This window comes from Pongo pygmaeus, chromosome X (genome assembly GCF_028885625.2).
Source record: "Pongo pygmaeus isolate AG05252 chromosome X, NHGRI_mPonPyg2-v2.0_pri, whole genome shotgun sequence".
Taxonomy (NCBI): domain Eukaryota; kingdom Metazoa; phylum Chordata; class Mammalia; order Primates; family Hominidae; genus Pongo; species Pongo pygmaeus.
The window spans coordinates 129858293-129875886 of record NC_072396.2 but is presented as its reverse complement, the minus strand read 5'-3'; positions in this window follow the sequence as shown (position 1 = coordinate 129875886).

The window sequence follows — 17594 nt, the reverse complement described above, 5'->3', positions numbered from 1 at the left end:
TTTGGATGAGTTGTGTTCCTGCTCTAAAATTTTGTGAAAGACAGAACTTAAGATTGATGAGCTAAAATATATGGCAGAAGAAATCTCTAAGCAGCAAAGTTCTCAGGGTGCTGTGTGGCTTCTCTTAATTGCTTAAAGTAAAATGTAAGAAAAGAGAAATGATTTAGAGAAGAAATTTATAATCAAGAGAGAAGCCGAACATACAGATTTGGAAATTTCTCAGCCTGGCAGTGAAAGAATAAAAAAGTGTGTTTAGGCGAGAAAGCCAAGGGTGAGGACAATCAATCACTTGATAAGGAGATTAGTACAGCTAGAAGGAAGCCAGATGTCATTCATCAATTCAATGGGAGAATGACCTCAAAGGCTTTTCAGAGATCTTCAGGACTGTCATATTCATTACAGGTCTGGAGTGCTGGGGCCTTAGGGGCAGAAGGTGTTCCCTGCCCATGGCTGTTTTGGGTCTCTTCTCCCCACATTATGGTGCAGTGCTCCTTGGCTACCCCAGCTATGGCTTATTTTGACTCACATACGACTCTGGCTGCAACTCTAGGTGTCACAGCAGTGAACATTGGCAGCCTCCATATGGTGCTAATTCTACAGGAGCACAGAGTACACAAGCTGTAGAAGCATGGCTTCCTCCACATGGATTTCAAAGAATTAGTACCCAGGCAGAGATCTGCTATAGGGGAGGAGCCACTGCAGAAAGCACCCACTAGAACAATAGTTAGTGTAGCCATGGGGGCAGGGCTGGCTTCAAGACCCCAAACTTGTAGAGCCACCAGCTTGTAATGCCTGCCTGAGAAATTTTCAGGCATGTGACTTCAATATGTGAGTGCTAAAGCATGGGATGAAACCATGGGGACAGGGCTGCCAAAAGTCTTGAGGACCCAACCCTTACATCTAGGTGTCTAAAGGAGGTTAGGCATAGAGTCAAAAAATTCTTCAGCGTTAAGAATTAATATATTACAACAAAACCAAAAATTAATAAATGGGGACTAATTAAATGAAAGTTTCTGCACAGCAAAAGAAACAATCAACAGACTAAACAGATAACCTACAGAATGGGAGAAAATATTTGCAAATTAGGCATCCAACCAAGGTCTACTATCCATGCTATATAAGGAAATTAAACAAATGGATGAGCAAAAAAAAAAAAAATCTCATTAAAAGGAGGGCAAAGGACATAAGAGACACTTTTGAAAAAAAAGATACACACAGCCAATGAGCACATGAAAAAACTGTTTAACGTTACTAATCATTAGAGAAATGCAAATCAAAACTACAATGAGATACCATCTCACAATAGTCAGAATGGCTGTTATTAAAATGTCAAAAAATAACAGATGCTTAGGAAGTTACAGAGAAAAGGGAATTCTTATACACTGTTGGTGGGGATGTAAATTAGTTCAGCCATTGTGGAAAACAGTGTGGTAATTCCTCAAAGAACTTAAAGCAGAATTACCATTCAACCCAGCAATATCAATATTGGGTATATAGCCAAAGGAATATAAATCTTTCTACCGTAAAGACACATGCACCTGTATGTTCATTGCAGCACTATTCACAATAGCAAAGACAGAATCAATGTAAATGCCCACCAATGGTATACTGAATTTTTAAAAATGTGGTACATATACATCACGGAATACTATATAGCCATAAAAAATAAGATCATGTCCTTTTTAGCAACGTGGATGGAACTGGAGTGTATTATCCTAAGCAAACTAACAATGGAACAGAAAATCAAATACTGTATGTTTTCACTTATAAGTGGAAGCTTAACAACAAGAATACATGGACACAAAAGAGAGGAACAACAGACACCAGGACCTACGTGAGGGTGGAGGGTGGAAGGTGGGAGAGGATTTAAAAAAAAAAACAACTACCTATCATGTATTATGTGTATAGCCTGGGTGATAAAATCCTCTGTATACCAAAATCCCATGACAAGCAGTTTACCTATATAACGAACCTGCACATGTACACCTGAACCTAAAATAAAAGCTCTAAAAAAAGGATTTAATGTTTGCCTTGTTGAGTTTTGGACTTGGTACCTGTTTCTCTTTTCTTTTTCCCTGTTTCTTCTTTTTGGATTAGAAATATCTGTTTTGTGCCTGCCCCATCATTGTATTCTTGGAAGTACGTAACTTGTTTGATTTCGCAAACAAAATGCTATAGGGAAATTTGCCTAAGGATGAAGCATGTCTTGAGTCTCACCCATATTTGATATTTAGATGTGACTCTGAACTTTAGATTTTAAGTTGATGCTGGAATGAATTAAGACACTTGGGACAATTGAAATTAAATGAATGTATTTTGCAGATGAGAAGGACATAAATTTTGAAGGCCAGGGGCAAAATGCTGTGGTTTGAATGTGTCCCTCAGAAGGCATGTGTTTGAAACATGATTTCTACTGTGGAGGTGTTGGGAGGTGGGAACATTTGGAAAATGTTTAGGTCACGAGGCCCCTACTCTCATGAATTGATTAATGCCATTATAAGAAGGGCTTGCAGGAGTGAGTTTGCTCTCTTCTGCTCCTCTGCCATGTGAAGACACAGCATTCATTTCCTCTTGCCCTCCCACCTTCTGCCATGGAAGGACACAGTGAGAAGACTATCTACAAATACCGGTAGCTTGATCTTGAAATTCCCAGCCTCCACAACTGTGAGAATATAGATTTATCTTCTTTATAAATTACCCACTCTGGAATTTTGAAATAGCACAAAGCAGAGTAAGGTATTTAACATTCTATTTAATAGTTATTTGTGTTTTTTGTTTTTGTTTTAATTTGTTTTGTTTTTAATTTTTATGGAAACATAGTAGGTATATGTATTTATGGAATTCATGAGATATGTTGATACAGACATACAATGTTTAATAATAACATCAATGTAAATGGGGTATCCATCACCTCAAAAATTTAATAGTTTTTGTGTTATGAACATTCAAATTATATCATTTTAGTTATTTTTAAATGAACAATAAGTTATTATTGACTGAAGTCACTGTGTTGTGCTATCACATGCTAGATTTTATAGATTCTATCTAGCTATATTTTGTATTCATTAACCATCCCCAAATTCCCTCCTATACTATCTATATCAGCTTCTAGTAAACAGCATACTATTCTCTATCTCCATGAGTCCATTTGTTTTAATTTTTAGCTCCCACAAATAAGTGAGAACATGCAAAGTTTGTCTTTATGTGCCTGGCTTATTTAACTTAACATAGTTACCTCCAACTCCATCTATGTTGCAAATGACAGGATCTCATATTTTATGGCTAAATAATACTCCATTGTGTATATGTACAACATTTTTCTTATCCATTCATCTGCTGATGGACACTTAGGTTGCTTCCAAATCTTAGCTATTGTGAATAGGCTTGCAAGAAACATGGGAGCGTAGATAGCTCTTCAGTTTACTGATTTCCTTTCTTTTGAGTACATATCTAGCAGTAGAATCGCTAAATCATATGGTAATTCTATTTTTATATTTTGAGAAACTTCCATATGTTTGTTTATACTGGCTTTACAAATTTATATTCTCACCAACGGTGCATGAGGATTCCCCTTTCTGTATGTCCTCACTAGTATTGTTTACTGCCTGTCTTTTGGATATAAGCCATTTTAACTGGGGTGAGATGATATCTCATTGTAGTTTTGATTTGCATTTCTCTGCTGATCAATATTTTTGGGCACCTTTTTAAACATCTGTTGGCCATTTGCATGTCTTCTTTAGAGGAACATCAGTTTAAATTTTTAATCCATTTCTGAATCAGATTATTAGATATTTTTCTATAGAGTGGTTTGTGCTTCTTGTATATTCTAGTTATTCATCTCTAGTGAGATGAATAGTTTACAAATATTTTCTCCCATTCTGTGGGTTTTCTCTTCACTTCACTGATTGTTTTCTTTGTTATGCAGAAGCTTTTTAACTTGATGTAATCTCATTTGCCTATTTTCGCTTTTGCTGGCTGTGCTTTTTGTGGTATTACTCAAGAAATCTACCCATGCCAATGTCCTGGAGAGTATCCTAAAGGTTTTCTTTTAGTATTTTCATAGTCTGATGTTTTAGGTTAAAGTTTTTAATCAATTTTCATTTTACTTTTGTATATGATGAGAAAAAGTGGTCTAGTTTTATTTTTCTGCATATGGATACCAGTTTCATTTATTAAATAAGTTTCATTTATTAAAGAGATGGTCATTTTCCCAATGTATGTTCCTGACACATTTGTTGAAAATGAATTTATTGTAGAGGTATTGATTTATTTCTGGGTTCTCTATTTTGTTCCATTGGTCTATGTGTCTGTTTGTATGTCAGTCTTATGTTGTTTTGGTTACTATACCTCTGTAGCAAAATTCAAAGTCTAATAATGTGAATCTTATGGTTTTGTTCTTTTTGCTAAGGATGGCTTTAGCTGTCTTTGGTCTTTTGTGGTTCCATATATATTTTAAGATTATTTTCTCTACTTTTATGAATAATGTCATTGGTATTTGATATGGATTGCACTGAATCTGTAGAATATTCTGGGTAGTATAGACATTTTGGCAATATTAATTATTCCAATTCATGCACATGGAATATCTTTCCATTTTTTGTGTCCTCTTCAATTTTTTTCATCAATGTTTTATAATTTTTATTGTGGAGATTTTTCTATTCTTTGGTTAAGTTTACTCCTAGGTTTTTAATTTTTTTGTAGCAATTGTAAATGGAAATACTTCTTGATTTCTATTTCAGAATATTGTTAGCTGCAGTGAATTTGTTTATCAATTCTTATGGTGTTGTGGTGGAGCCTTTAAATTTTACCAAATACAAAATCATACCACCTGCAAACAAAGATAATTGGAATTCTTCTTTCACAATTTGAATGCTCTTCATTTCTTTCTATTGTCTGTTTTCTCTAGCTACAAATTAAGTACAATGTTGAATGACAGTGTTTAAAGTGGGCATTATTGTCCTTTTCCAGATCTTAGAATAAAGGCTTTTAGTGTTTCCCTTTCAATATGATACAAGCTGTGGCTCTATCTTACATGGGTTTTATTGTGTTGTTTTATGATACCTGTATACTCAGTTTCTTAGGGTTATTATCAGGAAGTGATGTTGAATTTTGTCATAGGCTTTTTCAGCATTTATTAAAACGATCATATGGGTTTTGCTCTTCATTCTGTTGATATGATGTATTACATTAATTCGCATAAGTTGAGCCATCCTTGTATCCTTGAAACAAATCTCACGTGGTCATGATGAATGATCTTTTTAATACGCTGTTAAATTTCGTTTGCTAATATTTTGTTGAGAATTTTTGCATCAATATTCATCAGATATATTAACCTGTAGTTAATATGTGTCTTTGTTTTGTTTTGCTATCACAGTAATCCTGGCCTATGGAATAAGATGGAAAGTATTCCCTACTCCTCTAATTTTTGGAATAGTTTGAGCACAATTGGTATTAGTTCCTCCTTATATATTTGGTAAAGTACGGCAGTGAAGCCATTGGGTCTTGAGTTTTTCTTTGATGGGATAATTTTTATTAAGGCTTTGATCACATTACTTGTTATTAGTCTTTCCAAATTTTGGATTTCTTCATTGTTCAATCTTGATTGGTTGGATGTGTCTATAATTTATCCATTTCTTTTTTGTTTCCCAATACATTGGCATATAGTTACTCATATTAGTCTATAGCAAACCATTGTATTTGTGTGGCATCAGCTGTAATATCACCTTTTTCATCACATTTTTTTAACTTTGTTTCTAGGTTCAGGGATACATGCGCAGGTTTGTTACATAGGTAAACTGCATGTCGCAAGGGTTTGATGTACAGACTATGCCATTACACAAGGAATAACCACAGTACATGATAAATAAGTAGATTTTTGAACCTGTCTCTCTTCCTACCCTCCACCCTCAAGTAGGTCCTGGTGTCTGTTCCCTTTTTTGTGTCAATGTGTTCTCATTGTTCAGCTCCCACTTATGAGTGAAAATGTGTGGTATTTGATTTTCTGTTCCTGCATTAGTTTGCTTAGGATAATGACCTCCAGCTATATCTATGTTGCTGCAAAGGACATGATCTCATTCTTTTTTTTAATGGGTACATAGTATTCCATGATGTATATGTACCACACTTTTTTGTCCAGTCTACCATTGATGGGCATTTATGTTGAGTCTATGTCTTTGCTACTGTGAATAGCACTGCAATCAATATACATGTATCTTTGTGGTAGAATAATTTATATTCCTTTAGGTATATACCTAATAATGGGATTACTGGGTTGAATAGTAGTTCTGTCTTTAGTTCTTTGAGGAATTGCCACACTTCTTTCCACAATGGTTGAACTAATTGACTCTGTCACCAAAAGTGTGTAAGTATTGATTTTTCTTTGCAAGTTCACAAGCATATGTTATATTTTTACTTTTTAATAATAGCCATTCTGACTGTTGTGAGATGGTATCTCATTGTGGTTTTGATTTGCATTTATCTGATAAATAGTAATGTTGAGTATTTTTTTATATGCTTGTTGGCTGTGCATATGTCTTCTTTTCAAATGTGTTTTTTTCATGTCTTTTGCTTACCTTTTAGAGAGGTTGTGTTTTACTTGCAAATGTGTTTAATTTACAAATTTACAAATGTGTTTAATTTACAAACATAGATTCTGGATATTAAACCTTTGTCAGATGCTGATACAGTTTGGCTCTGTGTCCCCACCCAAATCTCATGTCAAGTTGTAATCCTCAGTGTTGGAAGAGTGGCCTGGTGGGAGGTGATTGGATCATGAGGGAAAGCTTCCTCCTTTCTGTTCTCATGATAGTGAGTGAGTTCTCACAAGATTTTGTTATTTAAAAGTGTATAGCACTTTCCCCCCTTTCTCTCTCTCCTGCTCTACCATGTGAAGGTGTGTCTGCTTCCCCTTTGCCTTCCACCATGATTATAAGTTTCCTGAGGCCTCCCCAGCCATGTGTCCTATACAGGTTGCAGAACTGTGAGTCAATTAACACTCTTTTCTTAATAAATTACCCAGTCTCCAGTATGTCTTTTTGGCATTGTGAGAACAGACTAATACAGAACACTAGTACCAGGAGTGGGGCTTTGTTATAAGGATACTTGAAAATGTGGAAGTAGATTTGCACCTGGGTAGTGGGTAGAGGTTGGAACAGTTTAGAGAGTTCAGAACAAGGCATGATGTGGGAAAGTTCAAAACTTCCCAGAGACTTCTTAAATTGTTTTGACCAAATGCTGATAGTGATATGATCAATGAAGTCTAGGCTGAGGTGGTATCAGATGGAGATGAGAAACTTACTGGGAACTGCAGTAACGGTCACTCTTGCTGTACTTTAGCAGAGACTGGCAGCATTTTGCTCCTGCCCTAGAGATCTGTGAAACTTTGAACTTGAGATAGATAATTTGGGGTGTCTGGTGGAAGAAATTTCTATTTCTAATCAGCAAACCATTTACCATGTGACTGTCTGCTTCAAACAGCACATGCTTACATTCGTGAGTAAAAAGATAATCTGAAACTGAAACTTATGTTGAAAAGGGAAGCAGAGCATAAAAGCTTGAAAATTTTGCAGGATGGCCATGTGGTAGAAAAGAAAATCCCATTTTTCAAGGGAGGAATTCAAGCCAGTTGCAGAAATTTGCAAAAGTAACGTTGACTATTAATTGCCAAGACAATGGGGGAAATGCCTGCAAGGCATTTCAGTGACCTTTGCAGCAACCCCTCTCATCACAGGCCCCAAGGCCATGGAGGGAAGTATGGTTTTGTGGGCCACACACAGGACCCCACTGTCCTGTGCAACCTCAGGACATTGCTTTCTGCATCCCAGTCACTCCTGCTCCAACCATGGCTAAAAGGTCCCCAAATATGTCTCAGGCAGCTGCTCCAAAAGGTGCAAGCCAGAAGCAGCTAAGGCTTGCAGGTGGTGTTAAGTCTGTGGTGCACAGAGGGTAAGAGTTGAGGCTTGGGAGCCTCTGCCTAGATTTCAGGGGATGTACAGAAACACCTGGATGTCCAGGCAGAAGCCTGCTGCAGGGGTAGAGCCCTCACAGAAAACATCTACTAGGGCAGCATGGAGGGGAAATGTGGGGTTGGAGCCACCATGCAGAGATCCCACTGCCTAGGCACTGTCTGGTGGAGCTGTGAGAAGAGGGCTACTGTCCTCCAGCTTCTGGAATGTTAGATTCACCAACAGCTTGCACTGTGCACCTGGAAAAGCCACAGGCACTTAACGCCAACCAATGAAAGCAGCCAAGTGTGTACCCTGTACAGCCACAAGGGCAGAGATGCCCAAGGCCTTGGGAGCCCACCCTGTGCATCACTGTGGCTTTGTTGTGAGACATGCAGTCAAAATATATTATTTCGGAGCTTTAAGATTAAATGACTGCCCTGCTGGGTTTTGGACATACAAGGGACCTGTAGCTTTTGTGTTTGGGCCAATCTCTCCCTTTTAGAATGGCAGTATTTAACCAACATCTGTACCCCCATTGTATCTTGGAAGTAACTAACTCCTTTTTATTTTACAGGCTCATAGACAGAAGAGATTTGCTTTGTCTCAGATGAGAGTTTGGACTTGGACTTTTGAGTTAATGCTGGAATGAGTTAAGGCTTTGGGAGACGGTTAGGGAGGCATGATTGTGCTTTGAAATGTGAGCAGAACATGAGATTTGGGTGGGGCCAGAAGCAGAATAATGTGGTTTGGATCTGTGTTTCTACCCAAATCTCATGTCAAATTATAATCCTCAGTTTTGGAGGAAAGGCCTGGTGGAAGGTGATTGGATCATGAGGGTAAACTTCCTCCTTGCCCTTCTTGTGATAGTGAGTGATTTCTCATGAGATCTGGTTATTTAAAAGTGTGTAGCACTTCCCCCTTCACTCTCCCTTTCCTGCTCTGTCATATCAAGATGTGCCTGCTTCCCCTTTGCCTTCTACCATGGTTGTAAGTTCCCTGAGGCTTCCTCAACTATGCTTCCTGTACAGCCTGTGGAACTGTAAGCCAATTAGAACTTTTTTCTTCATAAATTACCTAGTCTCAGATATGTCTTTATAGCAGTGTGAGAATGGACTGATACAGATGACTAATTTGCAAATATTTACTCCCATTCTGTAGTTTTTTTCCTCTGTTGATAGTTTCTTTTGCTGTGCAGAAGTGTTTTAGTTTAATTAGGTCTCATTTTTCCATTTTTATTTTTATGGCAATTGATTTTCCTGTCTCATAATGAAAGCTTTGCTAGGTCCTATGACCAGAATGGTATTTCCTAGATTATCTTCCAGGGTTTTTTATTCTTTTAGATTTTACATTTAAGTCTTTAATTCATCATGAGTTGATTTCCATATGCAGTGTAAGAAAGGGATCCAGTTTCAATCTTCTGTATATGACTAGCCAGTTATCTCAGCACCATTTATTGAATTTACAGTCCTTTTCTCATTGCTTGTTTTTGCTGACTTTGTCAAAGATAGAATGATTGTAAGTGTGTGATATTATTTCTGGGCTTTCTATTCACTCCATTGATCTATATGTCTGTTTTTGTACCAATACCGGGCTGTTTTAGTTCTGTAGCCATGTAGAATAGTTTGAAGTCAGGTAATGTGATGCCTCCAGCTTTATTCTTTTTGCATAGGATTGCCTTGGATATTTAGACTCCTTATTGTTTCCATATGAATTTTAACATGGTTTTTGATAATTCCATGAAGAGTGTCATTGGTAGTTTGATAGGAATAGCATTGAATCTGTAAATTGCTTTGAGCAGTATGGCTATTTTAACAGTATTGATTCTTCCTATCCATGATCATAAAATGTTTTTCCATTTGTTTATATCATTTCTGATTTATTTGAATAATGTTTTCTAATTCTCATTATAGGTATCTTTTACTTCCTTAATTAGCTGTATTCACAGGTATTTTATTCTTTTATGGCAATTGTGAATGGAAGTACATTTTTGATTTGGCTCTCAGCTTGGATGTTTTTGGTGTTTAGGAATGCTACTAATTTTTGTACACTGATTTTGTATTCTGAAACTTTGTTGAAGTTATTTATTAGATCAATGAGCTTTTGGGCAGATACTACGTGGTTTTCTAGGTATAAAGTTATATCATCAGAAAACAGGAAGAGTTAAATTTCCTCTCTTCTTAACTGGATTCCTATTATGTCTTTTCTTGCCTGATCGCTCAGACCATGACTTCAAGTACGATGTTAAATAGGAGTGGTAAGAGATGGCATCCTTTTCTTGTCCTAGTTTTCAACAGGAATGATTGCAGCTTTTTTCCATTCAATATGATATTGGCTGTAGGTTTGGCATAGATGCCTCTTAATATTTTGAAGTGTGTTCCTTTAACGCCTATTGGTTGAGGGTTTTTAACATGAAGGAATGTTGAATTTTAGCAGAAGGCTTTTTTGTGTCTAGTTAGATAATCATATTTTTTTAGTTTTGTTTATGTGATTAATCACATTTATTGATTTGCATATGTTGAACCCTCTTTGGATCCCAGGAATACAGCCTACTTCATTGTGGTGGATTAGCTTTTTGATGTCTGTTCGATTTGGTGGGCTAGTATTTTTTAAACGATTTTTGCATTGATGTTCATCAAGGATATTGGCCTGAAGTTTTCTTTTTGTTGTGTTTCAGCCAGATTTTGTTATTGGGATGATGCTTGCCTCATTGTATGAGTCTTGGAAGAGTTCCTCCTCCCCATTTTTTTGGAATAGTTTCAGTAGGAATGATACCAGCTCTTCTTTATACATTTTATAGAATTCAGCTGTTCAGTCATCTGGTCCTGAGCTTTTTTGGTTGGTAGCCTTTTGGTTACTGATTCAATTTTCAAACTCATTATTGGTCTGTTCAGGAATTCCATATCTTCCTGGTTCAGTCTTTGAAGATTGTACGTGTCCACAAATTTACCCATTTCTTCTAGATTTTCAAGTTTGTGTGCGTAGAGGTGTTTTTAGTAGTCTCTGAGAGTTGTATTCATTTTTTAAATTTCTGTGGGGTCAATGATAATGTCCCCTTTTTTATTTCTGATTGAGTTTTTTTTGGATCTTCTCCCTATTTTTAGTAGTCTAGCTAGTAGTCTATGTTTCTTAATAATATATTTGAAGAACCAATTCCTGGATGAGTGGATCTTTTGTATGGTTTTTTTTTGTATGCTTTTTCTGGTTTTTTAGTTCAGCTCTGATTTTGCTTTCCAGTCTTCTAGTTTGGGGATTGGTTCACTATTGTTTCTCTAATTCCTTTATGTGTCTTATGATGTTATTAATTTACAATTATTCTAATTTTTTGTTGTGGACATTTAGTGACATAAGCTTTTCTCTTTAGATTGACTTATCTGTGTCCCAGAGATTCTAACATGTTGTATCTTTGTTCTCATTAGTTTCAAAGGTTTTCTTGATTTCTGCCTTAATTAAATGATTTACCCCAAAGTCCTTTAGGAGCGGGTTGTTTAATTTCCATGTAATTGTATAGTTTTGAGTGCATTCCCTATTATTGTTCTTTATTTTTATTGTGCTGTTTTCTGAAAGTGTGGTTGGTGTGATATCAGTTTTTTAAAATTTGTTTAGAATTTTTTTATGTTCAATTATGTGATCTATTTTAGTGTAGTCACCATGTGCTGATGAGAAGAATGTATATTCTATTGTTTTTGAGTGGAGAGTTCTATAGATGCCTATGAGGTGCATTTGTTCAAGTGTCAATTTCAGGTCTTGAATACCATAGTTAATGTTCTGCCTCGATGGTCTGTCTAGTACTGTCAGTTGGGTGTTAAAATCTCACACTATTATTATGTGAAAATCTAAGACTCTTCATAGATCTCTAAGAACTTGCTTTATGCATTTAAATGCTTCTGTATTGGGTATGTACATATTTAGGATAGTTAAGTCTTCTTGTTGAATTGAACTCTTTACCATTATGTAATGCCCTTCTTTATCTTTTTTGATCTTTACTGGTTTAAAGTCTGTTTTGTCTGAAATTAGGTTAGCAACCCAACCTTTTTTCTTTTTGCTTGGTAGATTTTCTACATCCCTTTATTTTGAGGTTATGGATGTCATTGCATGTAAGATGGGTCTCCTAAAGTCAGCATACCTATACTGGGTCTTGCTTTGACACTCTGTGCAAAGCCTTCTAATTGGGGCATTTAGCCCATTTACATTCAAGGTTAATATGGATATGTGCGGATTTGATCCTGTCATCATGTTAGATGATTATTATACAGACTTGTTCGTGTGGTTGCTTTATGGTGTCAATGGTCTATGTACTTAAGTGTGTTTTTGCAGTGGCTGGTAACCATCTTTCCTTTCCATGTTAAGCACTTCTTTCAGGACCTCCTGTACGGCTAGACTAGAGGTTACAAATTTCCTCAGCCTTTGCTTGTCTGAAAAAGATCTTATTTTTTCTTCACATATAAAGCTTAGTTTGGCTGGTTATAAAGTTATTCATTGAAAATTATTTTCTTTAAGTATTCTTAATATAGGCCCCTAGTCTCTTTTGGCTTGTAGGGTTTCTACTGAAAGGTCTGTTTTTAGCCTGATGGGATTTCCATTTTAAGTGATCTGCCCCTTCTCTATAGCTGCTGTTAACATTTTTTCTTTCATATCAGCCTTGGAGAATCTGAGAATTACGTGTCTTGGGAATGGTCTTCTTGTGTAGTATTTTACAGGAGTTCCCTACATTTCCTGAATTTGGCCTTTCTAGTGAGGTTGGGGAAGTTTTTATAGATAAGATCCTGAAATATGTGTTCCAAGTTGCTTGCTTTCTCCCCATCTCTTTCAAGGACACCAGTTAGTCATAGATTTTGTATCTTTGAAGAGCAGGAGGTTGAGGGCTCACAGAGAGACTGGGCTCCTTTCCATATGGCTCCTTCCATGGTGGAAGTACAGGTGAAGCCCTCAGGCTCTTTGTTCCTCCCCCTGATAGAGGGCAACAGGCGAGGAACCACGAACATGGCAGTGAGATGGGGCTTTTTGTTGGCTTTGGAATATCCTTCCCAAAGAAACACAGTGACACTGGCAGTGGGTATGCTTAGCTGAAGGTCCTGAGCTGGGGACCATTCTTGGTGAAGAATGAGGGTTGAGGGCTCACAGAAAAGAGAGACTGTCCTCTCTCCATATGGTGGCTGCAGTGTGCCACAGGTGCAAGCATAGCAACCAAGCCCTTTATTCCTTCCTCAGCCCAGTGGTAGTTAGGGCATTACAACTGCAGCTGCAATAATGGAGGAGCTGTGGGTTGCTTCTGGGATATATTCTTCAGAGAACTGTTCAGCCAGGAGCAGAGTAGTTGTGAGACAGCCAGGTGGGACAGAGTCCCTAGAGAAACTCCAGTTGGCCTACGCACTGGGAGGAGTGTGCACTGGGGTGGAGCCACAGAAGTCTGTGCCATTTGCAGTGGGGAGGAGCCTGCCCCTCCTCTTCTTGGGTGGTACCTGGGATTCAATCTGTGAGGTGGGAAGCCTATACTAGAAGAACTCTCACTATGCTGAGTTCCTGTTCCCCCTTTTCAAACTTTTTGCCCAATATGTCCAATTATTCTCACCCTCCAAATTGTCTGCAAGCCTAATCTTTTATGGCTGTGTGACAAGGACCCTATCTTTAGCTGAACTGAAGAAAAGTACCACAACATTTTGGCATGGAACGTGGGGGCTCGAGAAGTGGTGAGTGAGACGCAAACCAAGAAATCATTTCCCCTCTTGTTTCTAAGCCTTTTCATCCTTGGACTGCTGAGGGTAAGGGAAACCATGCCCCCAGCCCCATCACTCTCAGGGGTCAGGGGCCTTTCCATGACCTTTTTCTTCCTTTTTCAGGAGGGACTGATGAACAGTGGCTCTCGCCTCCTTCCTCTCCCTGCTGGGGATGGGACACATGGCCCAAGGCACCCCAGGGGCATCGCTGATGTTTTCTGCCACATGTCCATGGGGTCTCTTTCTCTCCAGGCCAGGAAGGCCAGCGCCATCTTACAGCAATTAAGTTTCTCTTCCTGATGGAGGATCCACTTGCATAAAAATAAGAGATTCTTCCCTGGACATTTGTAAACTGTTTTTTTCTACTCTTTCTATACCCTGTCAGCAGTTAACTTTTAAGCAAGTTTTTGTTTGTTTGTTTGTTTGTTTGTTTCCTTTTGGAAGATGTTTTGCTAGGCTAGGAATGATAAGGGTCACTGTTTATATTCTCTGTAAAGCTTTACTTGTGAAAAAGGATGTGTGAGACTGGTCTTAAGCTGTAGCCAATCTGGTGTGCTTTGCATGTCTGTATGGTTCATAGAAAACTTTGCTGCAGGGGGGAGGAGCCAAGATGGCCAAACAGGAACAGCTCTGGTCTACAGCTCCCAGCGTGAACGACGCAGAAGACGGGTGATTTCTGCATTTCCATCTGAGGTACCGTGTTCATCTCACTAGGGAGTGCCAGACAGTGGGTGCAGGTCAGTGGGTGAGTGCACCGTGTGCCAGCCGAAGCAGGGGTGAGGCATTACCTCACTCAGGAAGCACAAGGGGTCAGGGAGTTCCCTTTCCAGGGGTGACAGACGGCACCTGGAAAATCGGGCCACTCCCACCCGAATACTGTGCTTTTCCGATGGGCTTAGGAAATGGTGCCCCAGGAGATTACAGCCCGCACCTAGCTCAGAGTGTCCTATGCCCACGGAGTCTCGCTGATTGCTAGCACAGCAGTCTGAGATCAAACAGCAAGTCAGCAGCGAGGCTGGGGGAGGGGCGCCCGCCATTGCCCAGGCTCGCTTAGGTAAACAAAGCAGCTGGGAAGCTTGAACTGGGTGGAGCCCACCACAGCTCAAGGAGGCCTGCCTGCCTCTGTAGGCTCCACCTCTGGGGGCAGGGCACAGGCAAACAAAAAGACAGCAGTAACCTCTGCAGACTTAAATGTCCCTGTCTGACAGCTTTGAGGAGAGCAGAGGTTCTCCCAGCATGCAGCTGGAGATCTGAGAACGGGCAGACTGCCTCCTCAAGTGGGTCCCTGACCCCTGACCCCCGAGCAGCCTAACTGGGAGGCACCCCCCAGCAGGGGCAGACTGACACCTCACACGGCCGGCCAGGTACTCCAACAGACCTGCAGCTGAGGGTCCTATCTGTTAGAAGGAAAACTAACAGAAAGGACATCCACACCAAAAACCCATCTATACATCACCAACATCAAAGACCAAAAGTAGATAAAACCACAAAGATGGGGAAAAAGCAGAGCAGAAAAACTGGAAACTCTAAAAAGCAGAGTATCTCTCCTCCTCCAAAGGAACGCAGTTCCTCACCAGCAACGGAACAAAGCTGGATGGAGAATGACTTTGACGAGCTGAGAGAAGAAGGCTTCAGACGATCAAATTACTCTGAGCTACGGGAGGATATTCAAACCAAAGGCAAAGAAGTTGAAAACTTTGAAAAAAATTTAGAAGAATGTATAACTAGAATAACCAATACAGAGAAGTGCTTAAAGGAGCTGATGGAGCTGAAAACCAAGGCTCGAGAACTACGTGAAGAATGCAGAAGCCTCAGGAGCCGATGCGATCAAATGGAAGAAAGGGTATCAGCCCTGGAAGATGAAATGAATGAAATGAAGTGAGAAGGAAAGTTTAGAGAAAAAAGAATAAAAAGAAATGAGCAAAGCCTCCAAGAAATGTGGGACTATGTGAAAAGACCAAATGTACGTCTGATTGGTGTACCTGAAAGTGATGGGGAGAATGGAACCAAGTTGGAAAACACTCTGCAGGATATTATCCAGGAGAACTTCCCCAATCTAGCAAGGCAGGCCAACATTCAGATTCAGGAAATACAGAGAACGCCACAAAGATACTCCTCGAGAAGAGCAACTCCAAGACACATAATTGTCAGATTCACCAAAGTTGAAATGAAGGAAAAAATGTTAAGGGCAGCCAGAGAGAAAGGTCGGGTTACCATCAAAGGGAAGCCCATCAGACTAACAGCGGATCTCTCGGCAGAAACCCTACAAGCCAGAAGAGAGTGGGGGCCAATATTCAACATTCTTAAAGAAAAGAATTTTCAACCCAGAATTTCATATCCAGCCAAACTAAGCTTCATAAGTGAAGGAGAAATAAAATACTTTACAGACAAGCAAATGCTGAGAGATTTTGTCACCACCAGGCCTGCCCTAAAAGAGCTCCTGAAGGAAGCGCTAAACATGGAAAGGCACAACCGGTACCAGCCACTGCAAAATCATGCCAAAATGTAAAGACCAATGAGACTAGGAAGAGACTGCATCAACTAACAAGCAAAATAACCAGCTAACATCATAATGACAGGATCAAATTCACACATAACAATATTAACTTTAAATGTAAATGGACTAAATGCTCCAATTAAAAGACACAGACTGGCAAATTGGATAAAGACTCAAGACCCATCAGTGTGCTGTATTCAGGAAACCCATCTCACGTGCAGAGACACACAGAGGCTCAAAATAAAGGGATGGAGGAAGATCTACCAAGCAAATGGAAAACAAAAAAGGGCAGGGGTTGCAATCCTAGTCTCTGATAAAACAGACTTTAAACCAACAAAGATCAAAAGAGACAAAGAAGGCCATTACATAATGGTAATGGGATTAATTCAACAAGAAGAGCTAACTATCCTAAATATATATGCACCCAATACAGGAGCACCCAGATTCATAAAGCAAGTCCTGAGTGACCTACAAAGAGACTTAGACTTCCACACATTAATAATGGGAGACTTTAACACCCTACTGTCAACATTAGACAGATCAACAAGACAGAAAGTCAACAAGGATACCCAGGAATTGAACTCAGCTCTGCACCAAGCGGACCTAATAGACATCTACAGAACTCTCCACCCCAAATCAACAGAATATACATTTTTTTCAGCACCACACCACACCTATTCCAAAATTGACCACATATTTGGAAGTAAAGCTCTCCTCAATAAATGTAAAAGAACAGAAATTATAACAAACTATCTCTCAGATCACAGTGCAATCAAGCTAGAACTCAGGATTAAGAATCTCACTCAAAACCGCTCAACTACATGGAAACTGAACAACCTGCTCCTGAATGACTACTGGGTACATAACGAAATGAAGGCAGAAATAAAGATGTTCTTTGAAACCAACGAGAACCAAGACACAACATAGAAGAATCTCTGGGATGCATTCAAAGCAGTGTGTAGATGGAAATTTATAGCACTAAATGCCCACAAGAGAAAGCAGGAAAGATCCAAAATTGACACCCTAACATCACAATTAAAAGAACTAGAAAAGCAAGAGCAAACACATTCAAAAGCTAGCAGAAGGCAAGAAATAACTAAAATCAGAGCAGAACTGAAGGAAATAGAGACACAAAAAACCCTTCAAAAAATTAATGAATCCAGGAGCTGGTTTTTTAAAGGATCAACAAAATTGATAGACCGCTAGCAAGATTAATAAAGAAAAAAAGAGAGAAGAATCAAATAGATGCAATAAAAAATGATAAAGGGGATATCACCACCGATCCCACAGAAATACAAACTACCATCAGAGAATACTACAAACACCTCTACACAAATAAACTAGAAAATCTACAAGAAATGGATAAATTCCTCAACACATACACCCTCCCAAGACTAAACCAGGAAGAAGTTGAATCTCTGAATAGACCAATAACAG